This window comes from Microtus pennsylvanicus, chromosome 6 (genome assembly GCF_037038515.1).
Source record: "Microtus pennsylvanicus isolate mMicPen1 chromosome 6, mMicPen1.hap1, whole genome shotgun sequence".
NCBI lineage: Eukaryota > Metazoa > Chordata > Mammalia > Rodentia > Cricetidae > Microtus > Microtus pennsylvanicus.
In genome coordinates this window covers 93,200,644-93,218,680 of record NC_134584.1, presented here as the reverse complement: position 1 = coordinate 93,218,680, position 18,037 = coordinate 93,200,644, and the positions used below count along the sequence as shown (strand labels likewise).

General features: G+C 48.1%; 1 pseudogene; it reads left to right on the top strand.

The window, feature by feature from the left end:
• Nucleotides 1–2,737: 2,737 nt before the first annotated feature.
• LOC142852935 (large ribosomal subunit protein uL23 pseudogene) lies at nucleotides 2,738–3,253 on the top strand (annotated as a pseudogene).
• The last annotated feature ends 14,784 nt before the right edge of the window (nucleotides 3,254–18,037 follow it).

Below are 18,037 nucleotides of genomic sequence, written 5' to 3'. Positions count from 1 at the left end.
GGGGCAGCGGTGAGGAGGGGCGCAGCAGTGGGTGGAGTCTTCTAAGACCATCAGGGACCCAGGCACTTAGCTGTACAGTAACAAGCATTTCTACTGCTGTGTAGGCCTCGACAGAGACTAGTGTTGCTGCTTCCGGGTCACCACGGCCACAGCTGAGGCGGACACTGTCACTGTCCTCTCCACCACTCTGCTGTGCTCTTGCTGTGGTCACTACGTCTCTGCTGCCCGTCACTCCACCGCGGCTCTTACCAGCTCTGCCCTATCGAGGCCACCAAGAATTCCTGTAACTCCACCACCACTGCCGTCGTCCTCTTGACTTACTGCTTCCACGGCACCACGTCTGCGCCACCGAGGTCACTAGCCAGCCCGGTGTAGCTCCAGCATTTCTGCACCTGCCAAAGCTGTCGAGTCTCCAGCTTTGCCGCTGCTGCAGCTCTCCTGGCGTTCCCCGCTGCTGTTACTCCGGCGTCTCCGTGGCCACCTCTGCTTCTGTCCATTTACCACATCAGCCCGCCCACTTTTTGTGGCTATCAAACGCAGACAGGAGCACTTGAGAGAGTCATTTTCTTGGGTTTAATGTTACAACACCAGGAATCGGTGGCACAGGAGGGTGTCTCCCAAATGGCGCCTGAAGCGAGCTGAACGCAAGCGTATTGGTTTGTACCAATCACCAACAGGCCTTCGAGCCAATGAAGGATTGTGTTTCCACTGGTCACGTCAAAAGTCACAGGCATCCCTCTGCTAGGCCACCTGATAATATCTCCCCTTTGCCTGGTGTGAGAATGGCAGTAAGTAGCTGCAATTGTTGTGTGGCTTCCTCGGGACATCTGGGGAATGTTCAAGACAGCTGGAGCTATTATGCTAGTCTGGTTGCCGGCTTGATTGGCATTTCTTGGTTCAAGGCTGTCAGGATGCCAAATAAAGTCGGTATAACTGTCAATTAGAACGTCAAATCTCCCCCATGCCCCATCATCTTTTCTCATTTAAAAAAAGTAAACATCAGAAGGCATGCTTACAAGAACTTACAATGAGCATTAATAGTGGTTCTTAACATTCCTTTTAGCACGGGGAAAAGGTGGATGTCCTGGCTGTTTGAAGATGAAATGCCCCTCATAGGTTTGTGTGTTGAACACTTGTCGCCCAGCAGGTGGCGCTGCTTGGGGAAAGTTGATGGCGTCTTTAAGGGGTGGAGCCTCACTTGGAAGAAGTAGACTGTAGTGGGGGAGTGCTGAAGTTTTATAGCCCCCCCACTTCCCACTCATTCTCTGCTTCCTAAGTGTGGCTTCTGGACCATGATGGACTGTATCCCCTGGGACTGTTGCTGACCTTTTCTCCCTTGAATTGCTTTCGTCAGGGCGTTATAGCAAGGGGAGAGTAACTAAGCCATTCCTCATCTGTCTCAGAGATGCAAAGAACTAAGTCTTGCTGAAAGTCATGATCAGGGCTAATGTTCTGTCAATGTAGTGATGGGAGTCTCTTGACCCTAAGGCTTCTGCCAGAGTCTAGAACTCCAGGACAAAGACTCCTACACTACAGATGGTCCCCAGTTATAAGAACTGAAGTTAAGATTCTCCAAACACCCGCTTGTCTCTCTTGGCCTCCAGATCTTTCGTCTCAGCTGCTGTTTTGCCTAGAATACTACTGATGGCTAGCAAGAGAAGACAATGCAGGACTGGAAAGCTGGCTCTCCAGTTAGAGCCCTTGCTGCTCTTCCAGAGGACCTGGGTTCAATTCCCAGCACCCACATGTGGTTTAACAGATGTCGGTACTAGTTCCAGGAGATGCCCTCTTCTGACCTCTGCTGGTACTGCATGCACATTGTTTTGTTATTTATTTATTTATTTTACATCCCAACTGCAGTGTCCCCTCCCTCCTCTCCTCGGCCTCCCTCTCATCCCTCCTCTTTCCCCCCTCAGCCCTCCTCCTCCATATTCACTCAGAAAGTCGCAGGCCTCCCACGAGCATCAGCAAAGCCTGATCAAGCTGCTGTAAGACAAAGCACCCGCCCCGTGTTCATACTGGGCAAGGTAGTCCAGCATGAGGGATAGGTTCCCAAGATCCAGTCAAAGTACCAGAGTCAGGCCCTGTTACCACAGCCAGGAGCCCCAAAACCCAGCCAAACTGTCACACATGTGCAGAGGTCCTAGGTTGATCCCACACAGGCTCCTCGGTTGCTGGTTCAGACTCTGTGGGCTCCTATGGGTCAGGGTAGCTGCTTCTGTGGGTTTTTCTTCAATGCTGGGAGGGCATTGGCCTGGTGAAAGGTCTTGGGGGTTACGGGGGAAGAGGGGTACAGTTCTACTTCTAGGCAGGTCACTCACCCTTTCTAGCTTGTGTGGCCCGGGCCTGCTTGCCTGAAGTCTTCTGTGGTTGGGAGGAGGGCCCAAGCCCGGGACTGATGGCTGGCTGGGATGGTGTGGCCTTGGGGGATCCTGCACAGACATCGTACAAAGCCGAACATGCAGGCAAAATACCCATGAAATGGAAATAAATGAATAAGAACTTCTAAAAAGAAGGCAGTACAAAAATAAAACACCGCCAGGTGGTAGTGACACATGCTTTCAATCCCAGAACTTGGGAGGCAGAGGCAGGGGGATCTCTGTGAGTTCAAGGCCAGCCTGGTCTACAGAGTGAGTTCCAGGACAGCCAGAGCTACACAGAGAAACCCTGTTTCAAAAAGGAAAAAAAAAAAAAGATAAGCTCATGGGAACGAGAGTAGGCCACGCTTTTCCTCAAGATGGCGCCGAAAGCGAAGAAGGAAGCTCCTGCCCCTCCCAAAGCCGAAGCTAAAGCGAAGGCCTTGAAAGCCAAGAAGGCAGTGCTGAACGGCGTCCACAGCCACAAAAAGAAGAAGATCCGCACATCGCCCACCTTTCGGTGTCCCAAGACCCTGCGGCTACGAAGGCAGCCTAAATACCCCCGGAAGAGCGCGCCCAGGAGGAACGAGCTTGACCACTATGCCATCATCAAATTCCCCCTGACCACCGAGTCAGCCATGAAGAAGATAGAAGACAACAACACACTTGTGTTCACTGTGGACGTCAAGGCCAACAAGCACCAGATCAAACAGGCTGTGAAGAAACTCTATGACATCGATGTGGCCAAAGTCAACACCCTCATAAGGCCCGACGGAGAGAAGAAGGCGTATGTTCGGTTGGCTCCTGATTATGATGCTCTGGATGTTGCCAACAAGATTGGAATCATCTAAACTGAGCCCAGCCGGCTAATTCTAAATATACACTTTTTCACCATAAAAAAAGGAAAAAAAAGTATGAATTTTGAATTTGTGTTTCTTCTAGGGCATCTTAGTTGGCTTTTCTTTTGTGATCCAACACTGGCCTAAACCAACTAGGGGAGGCAAGGGATGATTTTAGCTTACACTGGGACCCTGTCTCAGAAAACCAAAACAGATTAGCAAAAGCAAAACTAGACAGGTCCCCACCGCTGCTTCTGGAAGCAGCTTCTATACTAGGCGACAGCAGAGAACAGCGTTATAGAAATGTTGTGGGGATTAAAGATGTGTCCAAAACAAAGGAAAGAGTCAACATCAAAACGCCTGTATTCTTCGGCTTTGGATGGTTTTGTGGATCAGGAAGACAGATCATGAACTCTTCAGTGTGCTTCAGGGTGATAAACGCTGCAGAACGAAATAAAGCAAGTCCTAGACCAGGGGGCGGAATGGCTCTTCTCCATAAGTGGTCAGGGAAGCTGAGCTGTTCTTTGAGGCGAAGGGGATGGCACTTACACAGATCCCAGGGCAAGAGTGTGCCTGTCATGCTACAGCAGCTGCAGAGGCCGTGGGCTGGAGGGAAGATGAGGCAGAGGATGTGCCGAGCAAGGGGCAGGTGACAGGTGATGTAGGGGTGGATTTCCGGGACCTCATACGTCTCTGGTCCACTAGTGAAGGAACTCACTGGCTGTTTTGAACAGAGTGGGCAACCTAACCAAGGCGCATGGATCCGAGATCATTGTTTGCCGAGAAGAGCCGGGTGGAACCCAGGGAGAGGGCAGACCCCAAACCAGAGGTCAGATGGCTTGGTGGCTTTTCCTGACCTGACTCTAGTTCCTCCCAGAAACCATTTCTGTCCAGTCTTGTTCTTTGGCATTTCTGGTCAGGAAGCAGGAGCCACATACCATCTCATCAGCCCACATTTACGGAAGGAAGGGCAGGGCCTGGCACAGTTGGCTCAGGGCTAAATGACTCTAGCCCTTCTAAAAGATTGCAGAAGCTAATTGGGACCTTGTGCCACACCCTGCCTTTGTGATTTATGGTAGAAAGCATCAGTAACTCTGGCAGCCATCCTGAAGCTGTGGGCGGAAGGTGGCCTGGGGCGGGGGGGGGGGGTGAGGACTCCTCTTAGGCCCTCGTGGGAGCTGAGCCATGCCAGCTGTCCATTATCCGGGCTGCTCAGCTCACTTAACCAGTTATTAAGGCAGCCATTTGTCCTAAGAAGCTGGGTCACATGACCTAGATGCCTATTGCTCGATAGCCAGAGCCACCAATGCCAGCTCACCAGCCTCCTTCTTGCTCTGGTAGACAGGCGCAGGACCAGCCTCAGCCTAGGTGGTGCCAATACACTCCCACGAAGTTCAGTGTGGGAACCAGAGAAGGGGGTAGACACCCCCACTCCCTCCAGCCCTCCCCAGCTCCATCTCTCCAGGGTGGAAACCTTGGGCTTCTATAGGTGACCCATCAATTAGCAACTGCTCCATCCCTTTGATTCATGGCGTGGGGCCCCAGTGTGTGTTGACTAGTAAACTCTATTGTCATTTGTATCTAAGGGAATTGAAAATTGTTAGTCATTTGGTTTGGGTGATTGAAGAAAGAAAATGGAGATGGGAAGATGGATTGGAGGGAGCCAAAAAGTCATGAACGTCCTTAGGCAGGTGTGGGGATGAGTTTTGAGACAGGCTCTTTAGAGAGGCTTAGGAGCCAGGCTTGGTGAAAGACTTCCCTGTGTCCACCTTGCACCTCTGTGACTAGAACGAATCCTCCATAAATGAGCTGTCCTGCTTAGGACTCTTAAAACACCTGGCTCAAGGAAAATCCAAAGCATAAGTTTTCAGGAACTCAAATGTATGTTTTTTTTAATTTTATTTTTATCATGTGCATTGGTGTTTTGTTTGATGTATGTCTGTGAGGGTGTCGGATCCCCCCGGAAACGGAAGTTACAGACAGGTGCGAGCTGCCATGCCAGTGCTAGGTCTTCTGAGAAGCCAACGTTCTTAACCGCAGAGCCAGCTCTCCAGCCCATCGGGATTTTTATTTATTTTATATGCATTGGTGTTTTTGCCTTCATATACGTCTGTGTGAGGGTGATGGATCCCGTGGAACTGGAGTCACAGACAGTTGTGAGCTGCCATGTGGGTGCTGGGAATCGAACCCTGGTCCTCTGGAAGAGCAGTCAGAGCTCTTAACTGCTGAGCCATTTCTCCAGCCCGGGATTTTTTTTTAAAGCATTTTTGTCCTGTTTCTGAGACGGGCTCTCGCTCCATAGCTCTGGCTTACCTTGAGTTTGAGGTTTTTCTGCCACAATCAAGTGCTGATGGTTTTGCCACCATCCTCCGCACACAAATCTGTTTAAGATTTTCTGAGAAATACTTCAACACTGAATTTTGCTTCGCTGCTTGCATTCTTCCCAGTGCCCACCAGAGGGCACTCGTCTATTCTGGAAGAGCAGCTGTTGGCTCCTCTGGCTGTAAATCTCAAGTGTTTTTGCAGACCCAGTTAGACAAGTAGGGGAAGCGTTGTTACAGATCAGCTGGAGGGGAGGGACCTGTATGAACAGCTGCAGCTATCGCTGGGAAAAGACAAATTACGTTCCGAGGAGCTTACTCCTCTCTCTCTCTGCTTCTAACTTTGTGTAGATTCACTCTCCCAGAGCAAAGAACCAGTTAAGAGCGCGTCGAAACATAAACGTTTCCCTTCTCTAAACACACTGTCGCATCGTAGGGATAAACAACAGCGATGAGCATTCCTAAAGAAGTTCACCGTGTGTCAATTATCAGGGACCAGAGGAATCAGCTCAGTTACGTACATGGGCGTGTAGCAAATGTTTGTGTGCCGACCGCGAGACTCCGCCCCTCGGGTCCTGCTGTTTCCTGTTTACAGATGTTAGTACTGCAACTCGCCTCCGCCTATTTTTAAACTGGATACTACTTGATTGGGATAAAGTACTAAGCCGTGACCGTGGGAACCAGTCTGATTTATGGGCTCACAGATATTTGCAAGAACGAATTTATTGGAAGCAAATCAGTCATTAGAGCGGGTTAGAAATGATGACGCTTTCCAATGGGATGCTTCAAATTTACTAATATGTACAGTCCAGAGTAGTCAAGTAACTTCTGTTAGCACAGAGTAGGTCCAACAGGCAGACCTGTCGGGTCAAAGAAAGTATTAGGGACCGATGAAGGTAGGAGGCTGTTCTAGAATAGAGAGTAAAGGGATATAACAGTTAATGTAACAACTGAATCTTGGCTGAATCCGGATTGGGCAAACTAGAATATTCTAAGCCTATTTGGGATCAATAATAAAATACCATACAGTCACCCCTTGCGAGGGAGACTTCGGGCTGGGATATAGATCAGTAGGTAAAGTGCCGGCTGAGCGAGCGTGAGGACCAGAGTTCAATCCCCAGCACACACAAAAATGAAGGGCACTGGTGTGGTACATGCCTGCAGTTCCATCTCTGGTAAAGTGGAGGCAGGAGGATGCCTGTGACTTGCTGATGACCAGGGCAGCCTAATCGGCAAGCTCCAGGTGCGGGTGGGGGCCTTGTCTCATAAACAAAGTCGACAGCTCCTGAGGAAGGATACCTGAGGTTGATGCACACACACACACACACACACACACACACACACACACACGAATAGACCTTTCTCTCACAGTTTTGAGGCAGAGAAGTTAAGATGGATAGGCCAGGAGGTCCCGTGAGTGCTGTGCCTGCTTGATCATCCCAAGCCAACTGCCTTGTCTTTGTGTCTTTCCATAGTAAAGTTGATTGATTCGGTGCAGAGCATTTCAAGCTAACAAAGCATCCATGCTGTGACTCAGTTGTTCAATCTGCTTAGCCGGATTTACAGAGAGAGAGAGAGAGAGAGAGAGAGAGAGAGAGAGAGAGAGAGAGAGAGAGAGAGAGAGAGAGAAGATAGAGAGGGAGAAAGAGGGGGGCTTTAACATGGCTGCCCAGAGCAGTGCTTCTCACTCTTTATGCTGTGACCCTTTAATACAGTTCCTCATGTTGTGGTGACCCCCAACCATAAAACTATTTCGTTATTCTTTCACAACTGTAATTTTGCTACTGTTATGAATCACAGTGCAAATATATGATATGCAGAATATCTGATTATGCGACTCCCATGAAAGGGTCATCAGCCCCCTAGTAGGGGGTAGTGTGGCCCACAGGTTGAGAACTGCTGGCCTAGAGACATGTTTGCCCTGTCCAGCCGCTCGGATTCTCAGAGGCTGCTGTAATCTCGTCCCAAGGGAGCCATGTAACACCTCGAGCTGGCAGGTTCTGGGCAGTGGCCACATGGTGCTCTTTTGCAGGCATACAGGATGCAAGCATTTCCGAGTCCTAGAAGATTGCTGCTGAGGCGAAGCAGGGTCAGCGTGAATGTGTGGAGCTCCTGAGTGGGCCGTGCCTCAAACTAAAGTCTAGATTGCCTGGAGCCCCCAGTCACTGGAGACCCGGGAATTTGGGTCACCTGCCGAAGGCGATTTGGAGCATTTCCTGGACAACTCAAGAGAGAGTCGTGTGTGTGTGTGTGTGTGTGTGTGTGTGTGTGTGTGTGTGTGTGTGCGCGCGCGTGCGCGCCTGTGCACGTGCGTGCGCTGCAGGGCCAGGGCTCCCAAGGACATTCAAGCCCAGATAATTCCACCATGCGGCTCAGATGCCAGATGTGGAGTTGTAGGGTGTGATGTCTGCCCTGCTCGGCTTTTGTTTTTGTTGGTTTGAGTTCTGCCCTCTGTTTCCTGGTTCGGCTCTCCTGTGTGGGCCAGCAGTGTTTACCCTGCACTGTTATATATCGGAAGCATGTGACTTGGTCTGTGTTTTAATTTTTAATTTCTAAATTTAATTTCATTTGTTTTTTAATTTGCTTTTTAATTTTTTTGAAACAGGGCTCACAGTTAAAAAGTAACCTTAAAGGGGCTAGAGATGGCTCAGAGGTTAAGAGCATTGCCTGCTCTTCCAAAGGTCCTGAGTTCAATTCCCAGCAACCACATGGTGGCTCACAACCATCTGTAATGGGGTCTGGTGCCCTCTTCTGGCCTACAGGCACACACACAGACAGGATAATAATAAATAAATATAAAAAAAAAAGTAACCTTAAGTCTCAGGAGCCACTGGCGTTTTGAACACTAACACTAACTGCAGTTGGTCTGAAAGCATTTTGTGTTATGAACTGTCGTGGCCCTAAGTGGACCAGATGTAGACTGTTATGTTTAGACACAGAAGTGTGGCTCATGTGTCTGAACATTGGGCCCTCAGCTCGTAGGATCTCTAGAAGATGCGGTCTAGAGGAGGAAGTGGGCCACTGGGAGACAGGCACTGAAGGTAATGGCCTGGCTCAGCTTCAGGCCACACTGCTTCCTGACCCACCACGATGTGAGCCAGCAACCTTTGCCTCTGCCTCTGTGCCATGTTTTCCATACCATGATGGATTACAACCCCCTCAAACTGTGAGCCCAGTTCAAGCCCTCTCTACCCTCAAGCTCTGTCTTTTGGGTAATAAAAAAAAGCAATGAATATAAGCACTAAGCTTATGACCTGCTCACCTTCCTCAGTCCCATCCCTGTAGTGTTATATCGGTGATTAAAATTTCAGCGTAGGAATTTTGATAAGGAATATAACTACTCACCGCATACCAATACCTACAAGAACTAATTCCTTGGTGTATGAAAATTAAAATCGGTCTGCTATGTTGTGGAATATTATTTTCAGATGTGTTACGTTTGTTTCTACTGTGGAATATTTGTTTAACGATGCAAAGATGTGCTGCGTCTTTTATGTTGCATTTGTTTAACTCTGTAAAGCTGTGCTACTTTGCCAGTCTAAAACATCTGACTGGTCTAAGAAAGAGCTGAATGGGTCAATAGCAAGGCAGAAGAATTGATAGGCAGGGCTGGCAGGCAGGGAGAATAAATAGGAGAAATCTGGGAAGAGAAGATGAAGAAGCCAGAAAAGGAGGGGCCAGCCACCCAGCTCCACAGCAAGCCACATAGTAAGAAGTAAAGAAAGGTGGACAGAAACAGAGAAAGGGTAAAGCCCAGAGACAAAAGGTGCATGGGATAATTTAAGTTAAGGAAAGCTGACTAGAAACAAGCCAAGCCAAGACTGGGCATTTAAAATAATAACACTCCATGGGATTTATTTGGAAACCGGGTGGCGGGTCCCCAAAGAGCAAAGAGAAAAACAACAGCCCTGCCATTCAACAGTCTAGGTGTGTGGAGCGGACGTTTTCAGGTTTGGCTGTGGGGGTGCCCTTGTTTCCGGGGATCCGCACTGGAAGAGTGGAGCTGAGGCACGTGATGACTGTAGTGTGTTTATAAATAAACCAAGAGGGAGTCATATTTTTGGTTGGACTCAAAAATTCCCTGCTAAAATGTTGGAATAAGAAGAGATAATTGCCTCTTCCAGGACAGGCACCAAAGCTACAGAAAAATCTTATCTCAAAAAACAAACGAGAGAGAGAGAGAGAGAGAGAGAGAGAGAGAGAGAGAGAGAGAGAGAGAGAGAGAGAGAGAGAGTTGTCTGATTCCAATTAGTTGGTGACTTTCAAAATCAGGTGATGATCCTAATAAAGAAATAGAAGCATCTGAACTATGCAGGGACTAGTCCTGTGCATGCAGGCTATTTCTCCGCAAATGTTCTCTGTAGTTGTTTTTTTGTTTGTTTGTTTGTTCCCTTTTGGGGTCCACCACCAAGCTCCCAAATAAACACACAGAGACTTGGTCTTATTTATGGAATGCCCAGCCTTAGCTTGGTTTGTTTCCAGTCTGCTTTCCTAACTTAAGTCATTCTGTTTCTCTTCACATTTGCCTCCGGGCTTTTACCTTTCTTTACTCTATGTGTCTCTCTGTCCTTCTTACTCTGGGGCTGGCTGTGTGACTGTGTGGCTGTGTGGGTGTGTGGGTGTGTGGCTGTGTGGGTGTGTGACTGTGTGTCTGGGTGACTGTGTGGCTGTGTGGGTGTGTGACTGTGTGGCTGTGTGACGGTGTGGCTGTGTGACGGTGTGGCTGTGTGACTGTGTGTCTGTGTGACTGTGTGTCTGTGTGGCTGTGTGGGTGTGTGACTGTGTGGGTGTGTGACTGTGTGGCTGTGTGGCTGTGTGACTGTGTGGCTGTGTGACTGTGTGACTGTGTGGCTGTGTGGCTGTGTGGCTGTGTGACTGTGTGGGTGTGTGACTGTGTGTCTGGGTGACTGTGTGGCTGGGTGGGTGTGTGACTGTGTGGGTGTGTGACTGTGTGGCTGTGTGGCTGTGTGACTGTGTGTCTGGGTGACTGTGTGTCTGGGTGGCTGTGTGGCTGTGTGGCTGTGTGGCTGTGTGGCTGTGTGGCTGTGTGGCTGTGTGGCTGTGTGGCTGTGTGGCTGTGTGGCTGACCCCTAGCGTCTTCTTGCTCCTGGCTCCTCTTCTCTCAAGCCTAGACTTCTCCTCCTATTTATTCTCTCTGCCTGGCAGCCCCGCCTATCCCTCTCTTCTGCCTCACTATTGGCCATTCAGCTCTTATTAGACTAACCAGGTGTTTTAGGAAGACAAAGTAACACAGCTTTACAGAGTTAAGCAAATGCAACATAAAGGAATGCAACACATCTTTGCATCATTAAACAAATATTTCACAGCACAAATACATGTAACACTTCTTCAACTAATATTTCATGACAATTCTCTCTCTTCTACCCCCTTATATCCATTCATTCATTCATTCATTCGTTTGTTTTGAAGTAGGGTCTTACTCTGCCCCAGGCTGGCCTTGAACAGTAATGATTATCCTACTTCAGCCTCCCAAATGCAGGGACCCAGGCATGAGCCACCATGCCCAATTTTCTATTTCTTATTTTGCAGATCTGGTTATATGGAAACTAAGCATTTAACATTTTAGGGTTTTTTTTCAGTTTATTTTTTTTTTAAACAGTGTTTTCTCATTTTACATACCAATCCCAGTTCCCTCTCCCTCCCCAGCATTAAACATTTTAAAGGCTGTAAACCACAGAAAGAGGTGGTTTCCAAAAACCAAAGTCAACCAACAGATTGCTCCTGCGGCCGGTGATACCGTTGTCAGCATTGAAAAAGAGGCAGGTTCTTTGCAAGCCTTGTGCCACGTTCAAGATGCTGTTTGATCACAAAAGGAAACTGATTTTCTCAGCCTGCACGAGCACCAGTGTTGTGTGTGGGTTGCTTTTCTTTAAGCTACAAATATTCAATGGTTCATAAGCTAGTCTAACTTTTTTTAAAAAAAAAATGCTGTTTTCTGTAGGATTTTTCAACTATCCATTTAGCAATCCACCTACTCACTCAAACCTGGGGGTTGTGGGGAGTTACTGTAATGACATAGAAAGAACAGACTTGGCATCATCTCCCCAAAACAGTGCTTCTCAGGTCTGTGGTTTCTGATGCATCTGATGGCCGTTGCTGTTAATTTCTGAATTGCTATAGAAAAATGCATGCTATAAAGGGACCTATGGGTATGTCTTAGTTAAGGTTTCTATAGATGTGAAGAGAAACCACAACCATGACAACTCTTATAAAGGAAAACATTTCATTGGAACTGGTGTACAGTTTCAGAGGTCTGGTCCATTATCATCATGGCAAAAAGCATGGCAGCATGCAGGCAGACGTGGTGCTGGAGGAGGAGCTGAGAGTTCTACATCTTGATCTGTAGGCAACAGGAAGTGAACTGTCACATTGGTTGTGACTTGAGCATATGAGACCTCAAAGCCAACCTCCATAGTGAAGCACTTTCTCCAAAAAGGCCACACCTACTCTAACAAAGCCACACCTCCCAATAGTGCCATTCCAGAACTATGGGCAAGCAAAACCAAGAGTCTCCAGGGGCTATACCTATTTAAACTACCATAGGAGGAAAATTCATTCTGTTCATGGATTCAATCTATCATGGTGTGATAGTTTGAATAAGAATGGCCCCCAGAGGTTCATATGAATGCTTGATCCCCAGTTAGTGGAACTGTCTGGGAAGGATAAGGAGGTGTGGCCTTGTTAAAGGGGATGCATCACTGGAGGTGGGCTATGAGATTTCAAAAGCCTGTGCTAGGCTCAGTCTCACTCTCTCTGCCTCCAACTTATGAATCAGATGTAATCATCCCTCAGCTCTGGCTCCAGTGCCATGCCTCACTTCCTGTTACCATCCTTCCTGCCATGATGGTCATGGACTGAGCCCTCTGAAACTGTGAGCAAATCCCCAATTAAACACTTCGTCTTATAAGTTGCCTTGGTCATGATGTTTTACCACAGAGATAGAACAGTAGCTAAGATGCGTGACGAAGAGGGCCTAATGGGATGCAGCTGTTTAATCCACGTTAGCCAGAAAGTAGGGATGAGCTCTGGGAGGGAAGGGTCGGGGCTGACTGTAAACAACGACAAGTCTCCAGCAAGGTACTTCTTCCAGCCAGGCCATACCTCCTCTACTCTAGCCAATGTCGCAATGTTTACATTTCTACTTATTGAGTGTGTGTGTGTGTGTACATTTGTACATGCTGTGGCACACACGTGGAGGTCAGAAGACAGTTCACGGGAGTCCGTTCTCTCCTTCTAGTGTGTGGGTTCTGGAGCGCTAACCCAAGGCCAGCAGGCCTGGCAGCCGGTACCCTTAGCCACTGAACCATTTCCCCAGCCCAACTTCTAGGTATTTCTTAATCCAACCAACTTGTCAGTCAAAATTGGTCATCACCATGCTTAACAATAGACTCTTTGCGTATTTAGTACACTCCTTTAAATCCATTCAGTTATAAAAAAAGAAAAGCTAAATGTTCGACTACTTTGATCTCACTATCCATAAAGTCTTTGATGTCTTAATTCCATTTTCTGTCAGAAGCCAGCTGATTGTTTTGCGTGTGCTAAACCATACGCATAATCCACAGACAGATATAGGCTCCGTGCTTCGTGAAGAGCGTGGGGCAAATGGCTCCAGGTAGAAAACAGGTTCATCACTTCCCTACTTCTTTCTGTTAAGATCTTTGATAGGAAATGAGAGATTAAAAATTGATTTGAACGATTAGCTTCTGGGGACCAAAAGAAGAGCTTTCACGACAGTTTTCCTGGTGGGACAAGACTTTGAGCTCTGAGCACAAGGACCTTTGGGGCAATTTTCATATCAGATGCATTCCAGAACTTTAGACTGGCAAACGCCATAAAAATGAATGAGTGATTTGGAAGGCGAATGTGCTTGCTATCAAGCCTGGTGACCCGAGTTCTAGCCCCCGGAGACACGGTGGAAGAAGAGGACCTACTCGACCCATTCCCACATAAATAAATGTAAAAAGGGTTTTTTAAGATAATTTTTTTAAAAACTAGATGTCTCAGTTGCTTGTTCTTTGCTGTGATAAAATTATCCAGCAATGGCAACTTCAGGGCGGGCTTCTTTTGTCCCGATGCATCATGGGTAGGGGGGTGAAGGCAATGGAAGCGGGAAGCAGCTGCCCCTGCCCTCTGAGCAATGAATGCTTGCTCCTGCTCAGTTCCCTTTCTCCATTTCCCTAGTCTAGGATTCCAGTCAGGGAATGGTGCCACCCACAGTGGCCAGGCACGCTCACCTCAGTTTATACAGTCAAGCTAATCTCACACAGGCCTACGCACCCAGAGCGCTGTCTCCCAGGTGATCCTAGCTGGTCCAGGTAATGATTAGCTTGAATTGGCACAACAGGTCAAGTCCCGGGTGGATTGTTTCCCGAGCTCAGCATTTTATAGCGATATAATGTTCTTTGAGACTGCCTCCTCGTTTGCTGCTCTTTAAGTAAGCCATCCTAGTTTTCTGTTTCGTTTTGTTTCGCTTTTGAGACGATGCACAGCAAGGCTGACCTCAAACTCCCCATCCATTTGCTCAGATGACAGCCAGGCACCCTGGACCCACTGTCCTTTTCCTAGTGACCTCTGTCGTAGCCTGCTTTCTGTTACTGTAATAGAATACCTGAGACTCGGTGAGCTGGAGGTTACCGAGTAGATTACTTCACTCGTACTTCCCTAGGCTGAGATCCAGGAGTGTGGTGCTGGCATCGGGTGCGAGCTGGGGCTGCTTCGTGTCATGACAGAACGCAGAAAGGCAATCAGGAAAATAGAGAAAAAAAAGACATGTGGCCACATTTTGTAACAATACATCATTGTGGTGACTGTAAAGGAACAGAACTGATAGTATGGTGTGTGTGTGTGTGTGTGTGTGTGTGTGTGTGTGTGTGTGTGTGGTAACCCCCTATCTGTCTGTCTGTCTCTCTCTCTCTCTCTCTCTATCACATATATAAGTATATACATGTTACCCCATATCATATATATATTTTACCTTATAGTCTTGGTAGTCTGACAATGGCTGTCTCCCACTGGAGAGGCTGAGAACCCGTGGTTGTTCAGCTCACGAGGCTGTGTGTCTCAACAGACCAGATCTGTGTCTGCATTACTGGAGGGAAGCAAGGCTGGTTTGCCATCGAGAGCGAGGGAGAGCAGATAAAAAGCAGTTTTTCCTCCCTCCATGTCCTTCTATCTGGACTGCTGCAACAAAACACGGCCCAGATTTAGGGCGGGTCTTCCTGCTCCAAATGATCTGACCAAGAGAAGAGCGCCCCCAGCTTGTGGTTTCTAGTGGATTGCAGATGTAGTCAAACTGACAGGTCAGCCATCACAGCGGTTCATGGAGTCCCACAAGAATGGTACTCCCCCATCCCCACCCCTCTCACCCCCAATAAGGTGCCTCACCTCTGGACACAGTGCCTTTGGAAACGAGTTTCTTTCTGAATTTCAAGGACAAAGCATTTCAAGCCATTTTTCATGCAGAGAGAGCACACAAACACACTTCAGCCGCCTTTTCCTTTTCTGTGGTTTTTGGGTCCCCGCTCCATCCTGTCATGAGGCCCTAAAGTCATGGCGCCTCCCTTTGCAGAGCTTATTGACCAATGTGAGAGATGGGCACGTGTCATGGCAGCTCCCAAAGAAACAGCACACTGCACTGTAACAGATTGTGCTGAGAGGGAAGGAGGATACAGGGCAATGCCCCCTCCTGTGGTGAGCGCACATCTTCAGGTATTGGAGGAGGCGAGCTTGGGGACAGCCGCACCAGACACAGCCATCATGAGAAGTCTGGTCTTTTCCTATTAGGAAACCAATGGGAACTCTCAGAAGGGTTTGAACTCAACAAAAGCAAGGCTGTGTCATCAACAAAGAGAGAACAATAACCATTCATTTCTTACACTCCCATCAAACCCCTCAATCACCAACCAAAGCCCCCAGTCCCCCACCAAACCCTTCAACCCCTGACCAAAGTCCTCACTTCCTCCACCAAATCCCTCAGCTGCCAACCAAACCCCCACTGCCCCACCAAACCGGCTCCATTTCTCACCTAGCGGAGTGGTCTGACCAGCCAGTAACTTAATGCGAACATCTACAGCAGTGGGTCTCAACCTTCCTAATGCCATGACCCTTTAATATGGTTCTTCCTCATGTTTTGGTGACCCCCCCAACCATAAAATTATCTCTGTTGCTACTTTATAACTGTAATTTTGCTACAGTTATGAATCATAATGTAAATATCTCTGTTGTTGGATGCTCTCAGGCGACACCTATGAAAAGGTCCTTCAGGGCTGGAGAGATGGCTCAGTGGTTAAGAGCATTGCTTGCTCTTCCAAAGGTCCTGAGTTCAATTCCCAGCAACCACATGGTGGCTCACAACCATCTGTAATGAGATCTGGTGCCCTCTTCTGGCCTGCAGACATACACACAGACAGAATATTGTATATACAACAAATAAATAAATAAATAAATATTTAAAAAAAAAAAAGAAAAGGTCCTTCAACCCTCAAAGGGGGCCACGACCCACAAGTGAGAACCACGGATCTAGACCCTTATCCTTTGCAGCCTCCTGCTATAGCTCCCACCCATATCTAATCTATGGCTTGTTTGTCTCCACTCCAGTCCTTAAATACTCTGGAACGCGTTCAGTTCTCCAGCTCTGTCACTAAACTTGTAATCGTCTCTTGCTGGCCTCGGGTTGCCCCTACATCTACGCTCCACAGAAAGCAACACATTCTAAACTTTAGTGGCATTCATTGTACGTCGCTGTTCCTTGATGTCCAGGGATCCAAGGCAAATGACTCTGCTTCTAATTGTGGCATTTTTAGTCCCTGGCTTTTAACTCCTGGATTATATTCAGAGACCCAGTGACTCCCGTCGGTCACTGAGATATTCTGGCATTTCTTTGGATGAAAAGTATTCTTGCTCATCAAAATATTTTGCTTGACCTTGGAACCCTCCTGGCTGCAGCCATTTTACTAACACACACGCCAGGAGGACTGCAGGGCTACTCCTTTGAGCCCATTTCACAACATAAGAAGCCCCTCTGTGACGGAGAGTAGCTGGAGTTGGTGGCTGTTTGGAACGCACAGGAATAAGCTCTCAAGCGTTGGAATTATGTGTCTGGGTATCCAGTGTGAGGTGGGCGGGTGCATGCATGCAGGAAACAAGCTCAGGGCGAGATGCGCACTGAGGAATGTTTGTGTGTCCACTCAGAGAACAGTGAGTTGGGGAAGCAGGAAGTCAGGGACAGTCTCTGAGGATGGCGTCCCGGGGAGAAACTGGGCTGAAGAGATTCCAGAGGAGATTTTTCTGGGGCCAGGGGAAAAGACTTCCAGCTCTCCTTCCTTTTATGTGAAGACCAGTACTAACAGGGCCAGAACATTCTTAAATGTATCCAAACTGGCGAGAGCAAGCCGCTCAGGGCTGTTTTCAGCTGGGGGAGGAAGCTGGATATCAGAACCAATCTCTGGGATAGCCATCATGAGTTTTGGCTTCCTGCCACTTAGTAAGTCATTTACCATAATCTCAGTGGCAATCGAAATGGAAGAAGTAAACTGCTCAGACAGGACTTCTCTGGACTGAAGGCACCCAACAAGGCCATAGAAAAGACCCAAGTGTTGTGCCTAAAACGGGGGGGGGGGGGGGGGGGCCCAAAGGGAGGGTGGCCAGGATTGTACAATATTGTGTGGTGACGGATTAGAAGACTTGGAGGCATTAAGGCCAATGGCAGCCTTCACAGAATTGGGTAGAGCAGGGAGAGGCCAGGAAGGGAGTCTTGAAAGTCTGGGGAGGTTTTTTATTGAGCTTGAAATGTGCCCAGTGGGAGGCACCTGAGCAGGAAAAGGTCTTGAATGTTTCAGGTTCAAGTGACAGCTTCAGGCAGGAGTGGGAGACCTTGTGACACTGTCGTTCCCTGGGCCTCAGGGTGACCTGACAGGTCGGTGGAGGGGCTCCTACTTCAGGCCTCCCGCTCCCCTGCCTCACCTGCAGAGATGGGTGCACCTCCTGAAGGAGAGGACTATGCCAAACGGTGAGAACTCACTCTATATATACACCCAGGAAAAGTCCAGAAAAGCTGTGTAACCAGAGCATCTTCTGGCTCCGGCTAATGCCTCAAAAGAAACCTGCCTCCTACAGAACACGTTACTAACTTCCATAGGCTTTAGGCCTTTACCTTTCGTTTATGCTGTCATCCTTACATCTCTTTCAGGTCCTGGCCCCTGGTTACATTTTAAACAATTTAGACAAAAGCTGCAATTCTGGCCACTTGGACAGAAGGGAGATTTACACAGCGAAATATTGGCAGAATTATTTCTTTTTTCTTCCTTTCTTCCCTCCTTTTTTCTTTCTCTGCCTCGAGTGCTGGGATTACAGGCGTGCGCCGCCACCACCACCCAGCTAGAATTATTTCCTAAGTACATCAGCGTTGTTCTCTTCTTTTCTTTTCTTTTCTTTTTCTTTCTTTCTTTCTTTTTTTTTTTTTTTTTGGATTTTCGAGACAGGGTTTCTCCGTAGCTTTTGG